This window comes from Chelonoidis abingdonii, chromosome 4, assembly GCF_003597395.2.
Source record: "Chelonoidis abingdonii isolate Lonesome George chromosome 4, CheloAbing_2.0, whole genome shotgun sequence".
NCBI classification, from domain to species: Eukaryota; Metazoa; Chordata; order Testudines; family Testudinidae; genus Chelonoidis; species Chelonoidis abingdonii.
The window spans coordinates 35118183-35125589 of NC_133772.1; positions in this window are offsets into that span (position 1 = coordinate 35118183).

Here is a 7407-nt window from a genome sequence, read left to right on the forward strand (position 1 = left end):
TATAGTAGTACCTAAAGGTCCCAAGCAAGATTGTGCTAGGTGCTGTACATACAGGAAGAGACAGACCCACTGCAGAGAGCACAGATTCCAAACAGATAAGCCAGACAATGGAAGGGTTATTATCCCCATTTTACGAATGGGGAAACTGAGGCTCAGACACTAAGTGACTTGCCCAACTTCACACAGGAAGCCTGTGGCAGAGCACGGAACAGAGACCGCCCCTTTCAAGTTCCCGCTCGGGGACTTAATTCCTCCCTGGAATAAGCACAGTCTGGCTGACATCAGCATTGCAGATTTGTTCTCCACTCTCTTCACCTGGCAGGTGATCAGACAGGTGTCATGAGAAGGAATCAAGGGCGTGGCTGGCAGGTAAAGGCTCTGCAAGTAAAATTGCTAACAGGATGCTTCTAATCCTATACCTACTGATTTCTCAAAGACACAGGAGATTACAAATAGCTCTTAACCCAGTCTCTGGCATGGCCAGGTTTATTCTATGGAAGTTTTGATAGATCCATATCTTCTAGCTGACCTTCACGCCCTCTACCTTGTCTCTCTCCATAGTAAAACCCCCACCACACTTCCAAAACAGCACTAGCTGGGGCAGGTTTCCGAGGCAGGGCTGGGTACCTGCTGGTATGTAAACATGCTAGCTTTGCTTGCTGTGCAAACACTGTGGGGCCAGGATCTACCTAGAGCCTGCAGGGGAAAGTGTTGCTAGTCCCCCAAAGGGGCTGAGCACACACCCAGCCTGCCTAGAGGTGGAGGGAGAACAAACTGAAGCAGAACAGGTTTTAAAGTCCTAGTGCTGCTGCTGCAGGGCAGGGCTGAGGACACCCTCTCCTCCTTTTACAGTACAGCCACATGGATTTCAACCACACAGTCATTCAATTCAATGCAGGGTTTCTTTTCCCCATGGGTTTCCTGCCCAGACCCCTCATTCCTCATTTAACTAGGCCAAGATCAACTTTCCAAGATTCTGGAGACTGATCAATCCTAGAAATCAGGTGAGGGTGAGGAACAAATCCCACTGCCCTTGAGGCAAACACAGAGTCATTCCCTGTGATGTCTTCTCCAGGGCTCTGGCTAAGCCACTTTTAATAACTCAAACAATGAGGTTTTCACCACTTCCCCTCCTGGGAGGCTGCACCAGGCTCAAATGGATCTCAGTGGAAGGACATCCTGGCTGCCCTTCAGCTGAAACTTTCCTCTGCTCAGTTCCAGCTCATCACTCTTACTTCTACACCCCTCCCTCCCAGACCACCCAAAACTGTTTTACTTCCTCCTAGGCCTTTATACCATTCTGATCCTAATAGACTGCCCCCTATCCAGCCAGCAAGAGTTCTCTCTGGTATCCAACCAAATCTCTCTAGTTCTCCATCTTCTTACATAAATTGGTTCTTTCAGCCCTTTAAATATTTTAATCATAGCTATCCCACCCCCCCTCTCCTTAATGAAACTGTGGGGCATCCCTGTGTTCGCTCTGATTACAATAGATGGGAGAACTATCAGCTCACTGCATTTGTAGGTAACAGCTGCACATTCAGGTTCTCTCTCTCTCCCTCATCATTGTCCAAAATGTGTGAGATGAATGGGCTGTACAACTAGTCAGCTATGGCCCTCCACATCCCATCAGCAATGCTGGAGAAGGAGATGAGGCTGGAGGCTTCCCTATTCCACTGACCTAAGCAAACTCTAACTCCACCTCATAGCTTGGGACAAGCCCCCTGCTGCCCTGACCTTTCACCAGCCAGTCCTATGCTGCTGACTTCTACACATAGTATCATCTCTGCTTGCATGAGAGAAGAAAGTGTGGTATTAAACCCAGATGCTGCAGACCCTCCTCCCCTGCAGGTGATGCTATACATACCCAGACAGTTCAGCACGGTTTTTCCTCCTGCATCTCTTCTGCAATCCCCAGCTCAAAGGATTGGCCACCAGGTATGAAGACAAGAAGAGGACAAGGGTGCTGAGAGCCACTGAACCACACTAAATCCTGTAGATCAGGGGTTCTCAAACTAGAGGTTGGGACCCCTCAGGGAGGAGTGAGATTACTATATAGGGGGTTGCGAGCTGTCAGCCTGCACCCCAAACCCTGCTTTGCCTCCAGAATTGATAGTGTTAAAAGTGTTTTTAATTTATAAGGGGAGGGGGTCACACTCAGAGGCTTGCTGTGTGAAAGGGATCACCAGTACAAAAGTTTGAGAACCACTGCGGTATGATGGAACCCACTTCAAGGCAGGAGGTGGGGCGGCACCCGCCTACTCAGAACAGAGGTAGAACTGCTAGGGATGCACACCCTTCCTTTAGCACACTAAATCTCACCCTCCTTTCCTTTTCAATAAATTAGCAGGTGGATGACAATATCCAACTGGAATTGTCATGGTTTAAAACATGGCTACAGGACAAAGCATTGTTACTTCACAAGCTAATAATGATGCCCAGCAGAGAATCATAATTATCCATATTATCTTCCCACCTTCATAATCTTGGTTCACTAATCCTAAAACAAAATGCTTCGGTGTTAAACTACATGCAGGCTGTGTCTACCCTTAGGATGCTATAGCTGCTGGAGCGCTTCAGTGAAGTCACTCACTGAAGTCTCCCATCACTGTGGTTAATCTACCACCCCGAGAGGCTGTAGCTAGGTCTAGGGAAGAATTAGCGCTGCTCTCATCGGGGTTAGGTGGGCTTAACTACATGGCTCAAGGAGGTGGATTTTCCACACCTCTGGACAATATAGCTGGGGTGACTTAACTTTTTATGGTGTCGAGCTGACCCGAGTTCCTTCTAATGGCTAGATCAGCCTTAAAGTAAAGTGGTTGACAGCTGCCCTGTTGGCGCTTCCTGCATCACAAAGGACAGCACTTGCCAGCCAGACAATTGCCTCCAGCATGGACCTTTGATTTGCCATTTGTAATTGAAGTCATTAATTATGTGCCGTTTATTTATAGTAACAAGTGCTGCACACCTGGTGACCGACCTTTCACACTGTTAAGCAAAACAAAGTGGGTGCAGCTTTCCCTTCAAGCAAAGAGACTGTGTGGGTAGGTGTGCGCATCTGCATGCTAACTTACAGCCAGGCGTAAGAGGAAAGAGGTGTGAGAGTGGACATGCAAAGGAGTACAGTCACGCAAACAGCAAAGAGAAGTGTGTTCCAAAAACCACTGAAACAGATCTTGAGATGGTGGAAAATCAACCCAGCTCCATTAAGTCAGCGAGCTGATCCTCGTGTGTGAGTGAAAGGGGAAGTTACACTATGCTAAAGGTGGGCAAGAGAGGCATCGACAGGTCTTATTGGATCAACAAATTAGTCAATATATGCACAGTTTCAGGCCCAAATGGTCTGCAAAGTGTGAACAGTTTCTACGAAACCAGTCAAGGCAAGGTGATCTGCACTGATATACCTGAAGAACCTTCTTAATGCAAAAGCTTGTAGATTACAGTGTAATACTGGAGCAACAAATCAACGGTGTTGACATTGTCAATGATTTTCCCAGGGCCAATACCACCATAAACACATCATGCATACCAGGGAGGGCCAGAGAGATAACCATTATCTCAGTTTCCCTCCAGTAGGCCCCATACCTTGACACTCTTGATGCAAACTGCTTTTGAAGTTACAGCTTGGGGCTGTGATAGCTCCTAGATAGTGTAGATTTCCCAGGACTGAACTGTATCTGGGCCCACAAACTTCTCAACAAAGCTGCTTGAAGATGAACCCTTCCCTGAAGAAACAGTTTCCCTTTCTTATGAGATGGGAAATGAAAGGATCTGTTGTTTATAGAGGTCAAGGTCTGGGGGCCTCAGGCTTTCAGCTGGCTGGAACAGCAGTTACAGCTCCCTCTGCAGGGCTCTCCAAAGGGGACCAGATTATGGGTCAAGATACACCCAAGAGACACTTATAATAGGTGCAGCTTTATCAACCAAAAAGTAAATTCCAAAGAAATAAGTTAAACACATTTTTCTTTCACCTGTTCATAGCAGACAGGACAGAGCCACATGCCCCTGTAACAAATCTCTTCATAAATCCCCTGTGATTGGGTGAGGGGGCTTTGGGATAGCAAGAAGCCAGGAGGGAAAGTGCTGAAACAGGAACTTAATTGGCTGTAACTCAGGAGGGGGCATGGAAGGGGCAGGTATTGGGGGGGTGTATTGCTGATGCATGGTAAATCCAAGGTTCCCAACCCTTCTTCTAAACAGCTGCAGAAGTTCAGCCTCAGTCCAGTCGTGTCTGGTAGAGGAGCTGATGACTAACACCGTTTTCTTCCATTGGGTCAAAATGAGGAAGTCTATGAAAGTTACAGCCTCTTCTGAGAGCTCAGACTCTTCCTAAGAGCCAGCATTCGATCATTCAGACTTGGTGGAGGAGGGTCCTTCTGTCCCTCCAGGCCCCATCCCTCTGAGTCACTACCTGGGCCCTCTTGCTCCTATCTCACAATGAGCATGACATGTGGCTGGCACAAAGTTCAAGCAGAAGGATGTTTAAGAGGAGGAGGCCAATCCCTGCCTTGTGAATCTCTCTCCTTATAACACCTACCAACCACCACCCTGCCATGTGTGGGAGGCCAGAGCTGACACGTTAAAGAGTGCTGAGCTGCTAGACTTGGGTAACTTACTCCAACGTTCAGCAGATGCTGCTCCTTCGTAAACCAGGCAGAACCCTTCCCTCTGCCCCTCCATCCCAATCAGAAATGCTCACAGCTCAGTTTTGCTGGAGACCAATAATGTCAAGCTAGTAGCAGCCTTGGCTTTCTGGAGATGCCCCTCTTGTCATACAAGAAGTGGGACAGATGCAACATGTGACCCTGAGCTAACAAAGGCACGGAGTGCCCCCCCACAGTCTTCAATAGGGAACAAGCAGGGCACTAGGCAAGAGTTTAGGACAGTCAGATCAGCTCATGTAGTAGGAAGCTAAAGAGGTAAAGTCCAAGGTGCAGTTGGCGACAGCTGGATTTTTCTGGAGCGAGAACATATGCATTGGTGTTATATATTTTTATAACATAGCAATCTGCTGCTAGGCAGGCAGCAAAGCCCTTATCTCCTGAATCTGGGGAGAGAAGGTAGCCCCAAGCGAACCACTTATCTACTGCTGACTCTGGCCAACTCCCAGGGTCTCCAAAAGCTGCATAAGCCAGATGAGGGGGGTCTCTCAGTGCGTTCCCCAGAATTATAGCTCAGCCTCTGCTTTCCTCTCAGTAGTTTCAAGGGCCATAGTTCTTGGGAAGTCAGGGGTGCAGCACTAATTTTATTGAGCTATGCTATAGTTCCATACTCTACTGAGATGAGTTAAATCCAGTATTGCATGTTACAATTAAAGTGGCTCTGCTGAAGTTTGAAAAGATAGTGCCATTCACTCCTATGGTGAGCTGCCACTTCAGAGAGGCAGGAAGCAGGGAGAAAGGCAGTTGACAGGGACAGTGCAACGGGATTGGGGAAGGGGGGACAGGAAGGCATCCAAGAAGTCACACAGGAGGGTGGCCAGGGTGTTAGGAAGCAGGGGGTTGATGGGAAGCCTATGGGTCAGGGGACTGATGGAGGCCTGCAGTATCATCCAGTGGGGATCACAGACTGAGAGCCCACAAGATCAAGCAGTGGGGAATACAAACAGAAAGGAGCTCATGGGATCAAACGGCAGGGAGCGGGTAAGGAGGGGAACCCACCCATCCCAGGTCAAACAATGGAGATTGGTGCTAGAGCAGAGCTCACACAGGTATAAGAACAGCAACAGAAGCAGCTGTGGTTTTCCACAGCATGGATGGAAGAGAGGCCACATGGCCAAACAGGTTAAAGGGAAGCAGCAGGGAGCAGTGGGGCTGGGGAACCCAGGGGAAGGAGGAGAGCTTGTGGATCCAACAGTCCCTGTTTCCTTTTCTAAAGGAGCAGAGTCTGCCTTTATCACCAAGCACCGTACACGGCGACCCCCAGCCCTGAGCTCCCACTTTGCTCCACGTCACCTCTATTTGATCCTCACCTGGCGGGGCCGTAGTCCTTTCCTGCTCACTCCCTGCCACAGCCTTGGGCAGGCAGAGAGCTGCCAGCACAGCTGTTACAGACAGAACAGAGGCCAGTCTCCCCTCCACCTTGGCTCACTCTCATGCAGCACTCTGCAAAGAAGATAAGCACAGCAGGAAAGGATTACCTTTCAGAGCAACCCTCTTCCAGCTACAGGCAGAGATCTCCAAACCCAGAACCAGGGGCACTGCACATGCTGCGCACTCCCTGATCCCAGCCACCTTGCTCATGTGACCAGCCAATAGGCTGGCCCTGCCAGTTAAGTAATTTTTTTCATTGTTCAACCCATGCCCTTCATTTTGTGCTTGAAGGGCTCGTTCCACTCTCCCCCCCAATCACAAGCCTCCAGGCTTCCACTAGGGACAGCCAGTCCCCTCCCACCTGCTACTATTGCTCCTCCTACCTTTCCACCTGAACGGTATGGGGAAAAGACAAACCTGCACACACTGACTAAAACAAAACCCAACCTGTTGGCAGAAAAATACGACTAGGAATTTGCTGCGTGCAAAGCTGGGAGGCAGATTGCACATGAACTCTCTCTCACTGTGGGAATATAGCTGCTTTATGGAGCTCAGCCAATTACCCAGACTCGCATGATACTCCAGCACTCATGAACATCAAGCTGCCACCACTGGGGAAGAAGAGAAAATACCTCCAGGAGCCCTGCTGCTTTCCAATGCAGAAGCTGTAAATGGAGATACTGAGACAAGACTAAACCTGTATGCAGCACGTGATGTGATCGGTAACATTATCTCCTAAGCCCAGTGCTGCAGCTAGAGAGTTGGCCATTCACATAAGCTTCCTTTCTCCTTTTCATATTCCGCACACTCAACTATATATCCAGTGAGTCACTGCATCATATGCACATACACCCGAGACCAAAACTTGTGATTAGTCTGATTCTGAGAGTGGCGCTGAGTATCCACAGTTCCACTGAAGTCACTGGGACTTACTGGTGCTTTTAGCTCAGGTCCCAACTGTTTATAGCTTGGCTTGTAGGGCACAACAGCACAGGTTCAAATGCAGTATAGCCCAATCATTTCATGTATAATTAAGGCCAATTAAAGAAATATTCTGGGAAAGGACTGAACTGGAACAATATAAGATCTTTATTAATAGATATCTTTACATAGTGCCTGATCCATCATAGCTCTCATTACACTAATATCTTAAATTTATATATTTTCCCCTCAATAATTTAAAAGCATTTTACAATTTTTAAACTGACAGTTTGTACATCTATATTGATCACTCACCCAGCAGTGAAATGCAGCTACCCCTGAGGTGAACCACAATAGATGATAAACAGCACACAATAGACCATAGTTATTAAAAGTGTTATTAACATTCCCCAAGATAACGAAGGCAACTCTTGAGGCTGGAAGCATGCAACCT